The 12,952-nt window shown below is 48.5% G+C and overlaps 1 protein-coding gene across 2 annotated transcripts in view; it reads right to left on the reverse strand.

Moving 5' to 3' along the window:
* The window catches only part of Zbtb16 (zinc finger and BTB domain containing 16), a 181,529-nt gene that overhangs the window by 29,282 nt on the left and 139,295 nt on the right, over nt 1-12,952 (reverse strand). The gene's annotated exons all lie outside the window — the stretch shown is intronic.

The following is a 12,952-nucleotide window of genomic DNA, read 5'->3' on the forward strand; positions in this document are numbered from 1 at the left end:
AATGGAAACGCCAAAACCCATGCAATTAACATGCACATAAATTATAACCTCCGCTACCATCCTGCTGGGGGAATAAAGACTGATATATGTATTTTAAAGAACTGATCAAGCTTTTGTCAGATTTGAGTTGTTCTTGCTTCGGATGAAGACCCCACAAAGCATCCTGTGGATTGAGAGGCCTGTCAGCTGTGAACACAATGCTGGCTGTGAACATGCCAGCCATGCTTGTGAGCAAATGGGACAAGCCAAGAAGCCTCCAGAGATGGGCCAGGTCCCAGGCAAGGTGTGGCCCATGTCTTTCCACTTCCTCCCAAGTTCAAAGAACTCTTAAAAGTGAGGCAAGGAAGTACAGATCCTATCATCTTTACTCTGTTTTCCTAATATATCCTTTCCTTTCAGGGAAGGAGTGGGAGTATAAAGCTTCTTGCCCTATCCCCCCCCCCAAAAAAAACAGAGAGAACCAGAAAACATAGATAGCATCTTCTGTTCAGTCAGGTCGGAGTAATTATGGATTGGAATGATCTGTGTAATGATCATGGAAAGGCATGCATCTGATAAACCTTCAAAACCTTCCCATTTGAGCCTAGATGGGGGCACTCTAGAGTTTTCCAGTCTCCAGATCCATGAGAAAAGTAAGAACAAAGGAACCCATCACCCAAAGAGTCCTATATGAAAAATCCCTCCACACAGCTCTCATCCAAGACCAATTTGTTTCATGAAGTATACTTTATGAAGGAAATAACGGAGCAGTAGTTGGGAATCTGCACTGTCACCTTGATTGAACTTAAGAATCACCTGGGAGACTGGTTAGGCACACTTCATGGACGTTTTTCAGCAAAGAGTAACGGTGGCGCGGGGGGGGGGGGGCTGACGGACGAAATTCACCCACATAAAAGGTATCACAATCCCGTGGATCGAGGACACTGACAGAGTAGAAGAGAAAAGCAGACAGCAAGTGAAGGAGCTGGCATGAACGTTTCCTGCTTCTCACCCATCTAGAAGTGTAGATTAGCCTCAAGCCTCTGCCATACACTCTGCCTCCGTGATGCTCTGTCCCAACACATGGGGCAACGTGACCCCAGGCTGGACCTTTACAACCACGAGCCGGAATAGCTACGTCCTCCTCCTTACGTTGTTCTATCAGGTATTTGGTGACAGAGACAAAGTGTTTAGTACAAGAATCAAAGCACGAGTCGTGGCCAGCAGTCCTTTTATCACTCCTTGGCACCTCCACTTCCAAACATCCCGAGAATACACAGCAAACCCACTTCCATCCCTTTTCATTCTCCAGCCTTGCGCTATTCGGCTGCAGTTGCTAACTGAACAGCGCTTGGTGAGGTGTCCCCTGGTAAATCCAGCGGCCAGAGAATGCTAATATGACTGCCACCCCACCCTCCCAGCCCCACGTCACCCCTTTCTCTGAGGAACCCTAGACAGCCCTGAGGACTCTACAAGGTCTTAGGTATGGATAGAGAGAAACAACACCCCACTAGACATGATGGCAATCTAAGCTTTGGGTCTTCTGGAATATCACGAGGTTGGTAGAAACCAGAATGGAGTGAAAGAAGGTGAGAGATGAAGGCGGGGGTGGCAGGTGCCCATGGGGTATGGGTAGAATCCATCTCAATTGCAAGTCAGCCTGGGAGGTCTTTATCTACTTCCTCTGTACACTTAAGTTTTACACGTCAAGACAAACCCACTTACTTAACCTCTAAACAGGTAAGATTTGGCTTGGACTCTCTCAAGGAGCTACATTCCAACGGATGAAGACTCCAGGAATACAGCTTGAGCAGAGCTGGATTCTCAGCTGTACGCAGTCTGTTCAGAAGGGATGCCTTAGAATGTGAGGCTAGTGCATTTATATTAATTAACATCTTTATGGGAAGAAAACCCTCTCAAGGGAGAATCCGTCTGCTCACTGGTGTTTGCTCAGTGCTCTTTACTGCTTAGCTATTGCCCTATCCTCACTCCTAAGCAGTCTACGTGGATGATTACAAAGGAAGAGAAATTGCCACAACCTTCGGAGGGAGACCGCAGGCAAACCTGGGGGAAAAGACACTCTGGTTTTGCCTCTCGGTTTCCTTGTTAACGACACAGCCAGAGGGCATGATGCTTGCACCCAGTTTGTGTCCTGCGCAAGCCTGCATAGGTCTCCAAGCAGGGACCATAGTGAAGACGCCCACTAGGAAACATGCTAACAGTGACACCCACCTGTGTGATGGCTATTGTGAGTGTCTCTATCCTATCTCACCTAGTCCTCAACACCCTCAGGTGGGCGCCACGTAAGACGTAGCACATAATTACCGATCCACCCATTTACTTAGGTACAAATGGATTGGTGAAGGGGGGGGGGATACAAACACCTATGCTTTGACCGTTTTCATTCCTCTGGCACCTCTTGTGACCTGTCCCTGCACTGGGTAGGGCCTAGGAACACTGAAAAAGGAGACCCCCCCCTCCACAGGCCCTGCCCTCAGAGGGCTCTCCTCTGCTGACTGAGACAAAGGGGAACAAGCAGCTGCTTATAAACCTCTTGGTATTGGGCTCCAAGTTAAAAACCTCCCTATGTTCCTCACCCCATAAACACCCACACTTGCCTGTGAGAATGAGAGGCTATAAAAGGACATGTTTATATGCACCATACGCACGCACGTGCACACACACATCCTCTCTTTCTGACACCCTTAGGAGAGAAATGAATGGCTGCCATTCAGGGCCAGGGGCCTGGGTTGTGTCACTGAGCAATGGCAGGCGAGCCCCTGCTCCAACTTCCTTATACTGGAAGTCTGCTTCTGCCTGGGCTGATTTATTCCAAGGACCATCTGGGCCCGGAGAACAATGTATTCTCCTCTCTCAGTGACCTCGAGTTAGTCATACCCTCGTTATTCGACCCCTGTCCCCTGATCCTCACACTTTCCTTCATTCTCTTTGATGGAGGCCAAGGCCCACTCCTTCCTGCCCTCTCCCTGGGCTAGAGAAACTCATCACGGACAAAGCACTCTCGCCTCATGCCTGTAGGTCCAGGAGTCAGACCAGCAAAGGGACCTGCGAGGTCCCCACTTCCCTCTTCCAGCCCCACAGCCCTGTTCAGACGCGGGGGATAAACTTAATAATAAATGTCCACCCCACACCTATCAGGACTTCCAGGTCCCAAGCCAGATGAACTGGGCAAAGAGCCCAAGGCAACCCAGGTTCTGAGGAAAGCCACCATTGGCTCCTGACAATACTGCATACAGCTTGGGTCACACCAACACAGCCCCTATGAACTGTCAGCCTAAACTGTCTTCTATATTGTTAATGGAGAACATTATTTTTGATTAAAATATGTATTTTATTATTGTGCATGTGTGTTTGTATGCATGCATGCATGTCAGGAAGAGGATCCCAGATATGCATCCCAGAGATGGATATAAGTGATTGTGAGCTGCCCAACATGGGTGCTGGGAACCGAATCCAGGTCCTCTGCAAATGCAGCAGGTGCTCTTAATCCCTGAGCCATCTCTTTAGCCCCTTGTATTCTCTCTCTCTCTCTCTCTATGCATCCCAGAGATGGATATAAGTGATTGTGAGCTGCCCAACATGGGTGCTGGGAACCGAATCCAGGTCCTCTGCAAATGCAGCAGGTGCTCTTAATCCCTGAGCCATCTCTTTAGCCCCTTGTATTCTCTCTCTCTCTCTCTCTCTCTCTCTCTCTCTCTCTCTCTCTCTCTCACACACACACACACACACACACACACACGAGATAGATCCTCCAGAGCAGGGATGAGACAAACTATCTACTTTTAATCTTCCTTACTGCCTAGAACCTAGCTAGGCCCAGAATCACAAATCTATTTTGCAGCAAGAATGAATGACCCTGATACTGAAACTCAATCTTCTGGCTAGGAAAGCCAGACGAGGTGGCATTTTCAATCGCACACATACACGCATGAGTGCACACACACACACACGAACACACACATGCATGCAGGCATTCATATGCATACACACATAAACACATGCACACAGAGGCATACACACACATGCTCTGAGCTCTCGCTTCATGCCTCGCTTTGTACCAAGACAGAATTGATGGTGATGAGCAAAGGAGACGGGGAAAAAAACCGGAGCAGGCGATTAGCTGGGCTAGGTTTACGGCAACAGGCAACAGACTCATTCATTTCATGTTTTGCAGAATAGAAAAGCTTTGCAACATTTTAATTTTAAATTCTTATCGTTGAATTTACTGCTTTTTCTCTCGCAATGATTTGTGTTGCTTTTTAATTTTTACAGTCTCTACAGAAGCCAGATGCTACCGCCTGAGGACGAAATAATAAAAACCTACTGCAGTCATGAGTTACAGAACAAAAAAGAAACAAGCAGTTGACAGAAGTTAATATCTCAATTTAACAGTGCTGCTTTGCTAATGATCCTTTGATATGTGTTTATTTAGGAAGGTCTGATCTTGACCTTGAAGGCAAACTCAACCACAAAGTCTTTATGAGAAAAGAAAAAGACTTTATTTATAGATTGGCTTTATGTCAATCACTCTGGCAGCTGGTCCCCAAGTGCCACGCCACTGAGGGAAGGGTCTGGACACACATCCCAAATGAAGCGCTCATCTTAGGATCTGGTGTGGGAAGTGGGGACCTAAGAACATACAGACTGTTTGAAGAGGGGCCCAGGGCCCGTTTCTCTGCTTCCTTCAGAAGGAAGCTGAGTACGTTTGGCCCCTCCCAGCAATGAGATGGAAGCAAACACAGACCATCTGAGAACAGAAGCACATGTATATGGGGATGAGGCAACGGAACCAGTGTGAGGCTTCACCTGGACTAGACTGCCCAAGATGGCAACAGCAATAGCGGAAGTAGGTCCTTCTCTGAGAACTTGCCAGCTGCAACATGAAGGACAGAGCATCCAATCCCTTGGGGCCAGAAGGATAAACCTGCAATCCCTAGAGGCCCCAGGGGTTCTGATGGCTCACCTTTCCGGTTTTTCTCCAGTAGGGTCAGGTAGATAGACACCCAGGCAGGAGCTGGGCCAGCAGGGGGCCTCCTCACTCTTAGCCATTTCTAGCCACGCCCTGAGGATTCCAGCACCAATTCACTCCTTCAGGCCCCTCCGATCAGAAGCCTTCTTTCACCTTCCTGAACCCTGAGATGTCCCATCTCTGCACAACCATACTGTGTTTGGTCTTTGATTCTGTTGTCAGGAGAACTCAACTCTCACGGTCTCAGTGAACACCGGGAAGTTAATAACTGCAGCTTAGACTTCTCTTTTTGAGAGCAAAATCTGCAAATCCAAGTGTCTCCTGGATGGTTCCCAATCTATGGTCCATATTCATCCTTGAGATCTCCGATTTTGTCTCTCAGCTCTTGCCTAGGGGGCTGTTGGTGGTGCTGACAGCACTCTGTTGCCCAGACACCCTGCTGTAGCTTCTGCACTATCTATCCCACCCTCCTCATCCAAGCATCCAGCACTTCTCTCTCCCTTCCTCCTCACTCCTGACAGACACCAGCCAATCAATCCCAAGCTACCTGTATCACTCCGGATCCCAGCCCACTCCACCCCAGGCTCCTCAGCACAATGCCGAGTGCGCGGGCCAATCCATGCATTAGCACCAGTGGGAGCTGGGTAAAGAGCACACCGGGTGTAAGAGTTTCCAGGGCTTCTATGGAAACAATGTTGTTTGTCTCTGTCGCCTCTAGCCACATGGAGTCTCCACTCTGACAATGAAGCCTCCTTCTAGCAACAATTTTCAAATATACTTGATTCCATGTAGCTCTCTGTCTCAACCTCCTCAATCCCAGTTAACGCCTGCTGCGTCTTTATAACCTCACGGTCTCTCCTTTCCGGAAGCCTTACCTGTCCCTTGGGTGTCTGCACCTTTCCTCTGGCCCCACAGTCTTCTGTGCACCTTTGTCTACCTCAGGGAACTTGGCACTTGGCATGAATGTGAGCTGTCCTCATGTCTGTCACCCCTAGAGCTGAGAGCTCTGGATCAGGAGACCAGATGTAGTAAGAGTTCCACCCCCATAGCCCAGGTAAACTTGGAACAGAGAAGCAATAAAGACCTGGGTCCTCTAAAAACTCTAGGAAACAGGGCTCATTCAGTGACATGCCGACTCACTGAAAATCTTGTGTGTGTGTGTGTGGGGGTAGCTTCTTATTTCCCATAGTCCCTGGCCTTGCAACAGACAGAAGAACTGTGTACAGGGCTCAGGCCGCCTCCCTTATGGGAATTTTGGGCTGATGGCCAGAAGTCTTGACAGACCGTCTCCTCAAGCCTCTAACTAGTTGGCTAAGCATTCCTCTGGCAAAGGTTATCAGTCTCCACATGTCAAGATTCAGCAACAACCCTCCCTCTCTTTGTCACCCAGTTTCATTCTGACCCCAAGAGCAGCTCGCTGCCTGGGGAGGAAGGGGAAAAGGGAAAGCAGCCCAGCAGGCAGGCTGGGTGTAAGAGCAGAGGCCAAATCTCATTCCCAACCCACAGCTATGCATCTAGATGGGGTGGGGGGAAACCTGCCCCAGCCAGAAGCCTTCAGAGGGACGGTGAACACCAGGCAGAGAGGGGCTAGAGCCCCTGAAGCTGCACTGCTGTCTTCACAGCTTAACAGCTTGGGGAAAAGTTCACTTGGGCCACAGGGCCTGTTCTCACAAGTGGAGAAAGGGACAAATGGTGACCACCACTTTGCCCTAACAGCATTCCCAGCCTGCAAACCTGGACACTCTGTCCAAGGGCTTCTGCCTGTCCAAAGCCTGCCGGTCTGATTTCCAGTCAGCACCATGGACCCACTGGTTCCAAGCCCCTGTGCTGATTGTGTAATATAAAAACAGACAGCCTTTCCTAAATGGCATTCATGGAGAAGACTGGAATTCTAGAGCCAACGTGTGCTATTTTTAAAGATTTGTGATCATGGGTCTGGTGAGATGGCTCAGTGGTTAAAAGCTCAGAGGGCCCAGATTCAGTTCCCACCACCCACACCAAGAACTCCCAACCACCTGGAACACCAGTTGGTGTGGGGAGGGGGGACTGGATGCCCCCTCCCTTCTCAGGCTCTGCACTCATGTGTTGTCAGGCCAAGTGGCTCCTTCTTCACTGCCCCCACCACGGTCAGTCTTCATTTTTCAGCCTGACTAGGTTTGGAATCACCTAGGGGACACATCTGATCACATCTGTGATCACATCTGTGATCACATCTGTGAGGGTGTGTCTAGAGAAATGAAGCTGAGACGGAAGACCCACCTGCGAGTGGGCGGTGCCATCCGACAGGCGTGAATAAAGAAGGAAACAGGAGGAGGCCAGATGAGCTCCAGCAATGATCTGTCTCTGCTTCCTGGCTGTTGACACCACATGCTCCTCACCCTGACGGACTATAGCACTTCCTAAACCTTGAGCCAAATTAATTCTTCCTTCTTTTGGTTGCCTTTTATAAGTTCTTTGGTGCATCAGTGAGAGTAATATCACCACCTCCCCCAAATGAGGAACCCCAGCTTTATGATCCACCAGAAAGAGCAGTGTTGGAACACCTGAATCCAGGTCTTTCAAGTCCAGTGCCAGGTCGTTTGGCTTCGAGCAGCCAGCGCAGGGCCAGGCTGAGTTATGTGTTCTTTGTGCTGAACCAGTACTAGTTATCAGGTAAGTCATAAAGGATCATTCATAAAATTAGATTGACCACTTATTTTTATAGCGCTCATTAAGGGGCAGAAAAGACCATTCTTTCTGGCATTTGGGGGCTGAATTATCAATTCAATCAACCGGACACAGTTAACTTCACAGATCCAGAAATCCTTCCATCAAAGAGGCGACTCCCAGCTAGGAGCATGAAAGACCAGCTCATACAGTCAGCTTGCACAGCACGTGTCCGCGGCCCTCGCTTACTTTCTCAGTTGTCCCTTCACTCCTGCTTCCTGTCATTTAGGGAAAAGGAAAGGATTCTGTAGTCAGAAAAACATCTATCTTTATATTTTTATATTTTAGTTTTATTCCCTCTCTCCTCATGTCTGTGTGTGTGTGTATGTATGTGTGTGTGTGTATGCACGCGCACACATGTTCTATAGCTATGCAGGTTCCCTGGCATGCAAGTGGAGGTCAAAGGACAACATGTGGGAGTCAATTCTGTCCTACCACGTAGGTACCAGGAATTAAACCCAGATCATCAGGCTAGGTTAAAATGCCTTTAGCTGCTGAGCCATTCCCCTAGCCCACCTTTTTTTTTTTTAACAGAAAAATAATCTTTTGATAAGCCTAAAGGCTTTGACTCCTTTCACAAGACACAGACACCTCTCTTAAGCCTCAGTTTACCTTAAGGATATTAAGATTCACAGGGGTCCTGGAGGAGCCCCTGGGATCTGGGAAACATGCAATAAGAGATGAATCAATAGTATCATCATGGAACAGAGTCAGTTCGGGCTCCTGACTGGATCTTTCTTAGTCATTTCATTAGCCTTTATCTCATGCTATCAGCCCTGAGATGGCCAAGGGATGGAGGATGCATAAGACATTGCTCTTGGGCTGGAGAGATGGCTCAGTGAGTAAGGATGTCACCAAGTTTGGAGTCCTGTGCTTGATGTCTGGAACCTCCATGGTGGGAAAGAAAGCTGACTACAGTCGATAGTCCCTTGACCTCATGTTTACACAAGCATGTGCACACACACACACACACACATGCACAGAGAGAGGGGGGGTGGGATAAATGAACGTAATGGAAACATAATATGATAAGAAGATCCTGACCTCCTACTATGGGAGTCCCAGAGAGAAGCCTGAATACCTGGTCTTGCTCCAAATTCCTTGCCACACACCACCCAGGTTGGTGTGTAACTTCACAGTGACCTGATGCTGGTCCCTGGCTGATTTATATGTGTCTCTGTGTAGTGTCTCCCAGCAAATGGATGTCAGGATAGTGAGGAAAAACACAGCCACAGCTGAGAACCAGGCTCAGAAAGCCCACAGTTCCCATCTTGTTTGCATCATTCACTGTGACTCAGATCCCCCTGACCCCTTTCACTCCCACCCCCAACCCCCCACCCCTGCCTCTAACCCTTACTGTTATTGTGTGACTGTGACCTGGAGGAAGTTGCCCGACTCCTCTGTGCCGGTCTCATCTTCAGAAAAACAACAATAACAGTAACTATCTTGCAAGGATTTTTAAGCAACTCCAAAGAGAGAGTGTGTTGGAAATGTCTGTTCCTACTTAGCATGAAGCACATTTCGATATTAGCTATGCTGTTTGTTATATGACCCCAAAGAAGTCTACTTGCATTAAATCTGAGTTTTTGGTGCTTAGACACAAGAATGTTCACCTTGCCCAGTGGAGATGAGACTAGGAAAATGATCCAAGTCAGGCATTCAGATGGCAGAGGGCACAGGGTTCTGGGTAGCACTGGCGAGAATGTGGACTGCCGTGGCTGGCCCTTTCCTGAGCAGGAGCCAGAACCTAGCTTCCTCACAGTGTGTCCCATCAACCCAAAGTAGCATGCACTAATTTAACGCGAATGGGAAATGGAGGAAATAGAAGGGAATTGGCATTTCTAAAGCTATTCTGTAGACAACAACTCTTTGTTGTGGAGGATGGTGTGTGCGTGGGAAAGAAAGAACACAACTCTGCAATACGAGGACATCAAATGTTACAGCAAATTCATAGCTAAGCTCCACATGGCTGACCCCTCTGCTTGGCTTTGCATGGGGGTTAGTAAGCCGAGTGGCAGACAGAAGGTCTCAGAAGGCCTCACACTTCACCATCGTGGGTGTCCCAAAGCCAGGAGCCTGGCTGGGTCTCAGACGCTGGTACTTCCTCACAGCAGCAAGGCCCCTGTGGAATAGCACCCCATACTGGTGTTCTGGCCTGTCACAACTCTGGAGGGTTCCCTAAAGGTACAGGGGCAATAGAGATGAATTCCTCCGTGGCTGAACTTCAGCAGGAGGAGACTAGTCAACGGGTGTCGTGACTTTTCTAATGACACAGGCTGGGAAGGGCACTAGTCTCTCCTCAAAGTTGGGAAAATCACTCTGAGCTACAAACATACACCGCCAGCTCTCAGAGGCGCAGAAGGGAAGCAGTAGCCCCTAGGGACCCCTCCAACACAAGGAAGAAGAGAGTGGTTTCCAAGATCCAGATACCTGAACTGAATAACAACCGCGCTGACACGATGTTTATCTCCAGGTGGCCCAAAGCTTTGAGTGATGAGAAAGCACTGGGGAAGGGGTCAGATGGGGACCCCAGGGCCGGGGTGCTGCCTCTAGGTGACAATGCTTACATATCCAACTCAGGGTCTCCATCCCAAGCAAGAAAAAGCAACAAACACCAATGTATCCCTGCTTGGCAATGTGAATAAAAATGGTCTTCCTGTCTAAGTCAGGAACCGTATAGCGCAGGAAGTGAAAGTGGCTTCAGGGGACCCTGAAAATGTTTGGAGGAGGAAGACACCAAACCTCTTACTCAGTTTCTTTGCCTTTTTTTTTTTTTTTTTTTTTTTTTGTCACTCGGCTTTCTTGGGACACAAAAAGTATCTGTTAAGGTAAGTTAAACCCTTCTAAGATGAATTTTTCCTGCTACTTTTAATTAAATGCTCTTTAGAATTAAAAGGGCACATTCAGAAAAGGTTGAAAAAAATTTTTCATTGACGCCCCCACTCCCCTCCCCCTTTTCCCAAGGAAAAGAAAAAGCTGTTTTGTGCCCAATGCACCCGGCCCACACTGTACAAAAGGGGGTGGGATGGCGGCAAGACACACGAGATGACCCCGTGACCCCAGACCGCTGACAAGTCCTCAATGGTATAAATACCAGATAATCAATCACATGCCAGGAGGGCAAGTCCCCCTGCCCTCGCCCTGGCGTTGGGGTTTATGAGACATACACTGTAAATAGATACTCGCTTCTTGAGAGAGGCCCCTCAGCATTCCAGGGCTGGCCTTAATCCCGAGCCATGGCCGGCCAGACCCTTGACCATCTTGCTTTACGGCTTTCATCACGAGTTTATAAAGAAAGTGTTCTCCCCTCCCAATCCTGCCAGGCAAGTTTCCCTGGTATGAAAGAAAGTCAAACTTTAAACTTTATTCAGGAAGGCTAGGTGGGGTCTCTTTAAACAGCTCCCCACAAGAAAAAAAAGTTAGGGGAGAGGAAAAAATAGAAAGCAAGAAGTTCAAGTAAACAAACAAGCAAACAAACAAAAAAACAGTGTGGTAGGGACAATCTGCAGAGGAGCCAACGGGGACCTAGGGGCTGATGAAGAAGCTGTGGCTTGGATACTGAGGATAACATGATAATAATACTGACAATGAAAGACAATATTCACTAAGTACTGAAAAGTACCTCATGGTTATCTAACCTCTGATACAGCCCCAGGAGGTCTTACAGTCACTGTGTTGTTTCCGAGAGGAAGGTAGAAAGTGGGGTTCAACTGGTCCAGGCCATGGTGGCAGCCAGTAACAGAGACGATGAGGTTCGAACCCAGGGGTAAGTTACGTCTAGCCATGCCTCCACCTGCAAAGGGACTTACGGCAGGATGGACAGAGGGATGGATGGAGAAGGTGCTAGAGACCAGCCCTTAGGATCAACTCATGATTTGAGCTCAAATGGCCGTCGAGTGTACATGGCTGTTAAAAATTCCGAAAACATGGCTCTAAAATTCAAAAGGTCATCTTAATAAGGCCAGTTTTCCATGTCAGAAACAAGGCTGATTTCAGAGCACACTTTAAAGCCCAATCCACACATGAGTGCAAGATCCCTGCTCTGTCCTTTAGTCCACATTAGACAATCTCCAGAGTCCAGGCTGTGAATGAAAAGACCCTGAATGTCTCCAAGGCAACCATGGCCTTCGAAACCTTTGCTCCTGCTCTGAAGTTTACCAAGGTCCCAGCCAAGCCCTGCAAACAGGGAAGAGGGGGCAGAGAGTAGAAGACGGACTCTCTTAGTAACTAAATTTGATAATGCCTTTGTCTCAGGGTCAAGGGTTAAATATGGCCACACTAATCCACTTCTTTCAGAATTGGAGCACAAGGAGAGAGAGAGAGAGAGAGAGAGAGAGAGAGAGAGAGAGAGAGAGAGAGAGAGAGATTTATGTAGTTAACGAGCTACTTATTTTTTCTCTTTCGGCCCGTGAGTGTAGCTACCCAGCCCACCGAATGGGGCTGCCTGGTGGCTGGCAGGACAGACTTGAGTTTATTTGGGCTAACTGGCTCCTGGCTAGCCATGCAGTTAGAGTTACTGCAACCAAGGTGAACGGCATGCAAAGAGGTACTTGAGAGTTTAAAGGGCTCTCTTTCCCACCCCACCTGTTTTTGAATCATGTTTTTAAAAGGGCCTAGATGAGACAGGGGGAGGGAAAAAGCTTGGGAACTCCATCCTCCCGGTAAGAATAATACCAAATACTAGCCTTGGCTTTAAAAGAAGCCATCAATAACCCACGTATGCATTTGCGAGCACTCTGCTGTGCGCCAGGCACTCCCCGACACAAACTTCTATTTGTGCCTCACAGTAGGCCCATTAGGCAAGTAGCTTATGTGACCCTCTCCTGCCAAAGAGCAAACCCAAGCTCTGAAAGGACAAATGACTTCCCTGAAGACGTACTCCTCACAAGCTGCAGCAACAGGGCCAGGCAGCTCTTTGTTTTCGTGACTGCAGAGGACAGACACAGAGATCCTTCATGAAGAAATGTGGGGGACCTCACACAAGTGAGACTCGCAAAAGCAAGGCTCCTCCTGAGCCATTTCCCCGCCATGTACTACTGGTTTCCAAGTGGCTGTGGCAGGGACTCATGTGTCTGCCCTGATAGACTGAGAAGCTGCCCGCGGGACCTGAAACAGGGGGCGGGGTCCTTTCCTTCTTCTCTCTCTCTCTGATGGAGAGCTAATTTCCTTCCTGTCCAGTTTCTCTTGCCTTCCTGGTTGGGGAAAGTTACCACCCCAATACAGAGGGAGAGAGAGAGAGAGAGAGAGAGAGAGAGAGAGAGAGAGAGAGAGAGAGAG

Source organism: Alexandromys fortis, unplaced genomic scaffold, assembly GCF_014885135.2.
Source record: "Alexandromys fortis isolate MF-2015 unplaced genomic scaffold, M_Fortis_MF-2015_v1.1 scaffold_89, whole genome shotgun sequence".
In the NCBI taxonomy this organism is placed as follows: domain Eukaryota; kingdom Metazoa; phylum Chordata; class Mammalia; order Rodentia; family Cricetidae; genus Alexandromys; species Alexandromys fortis.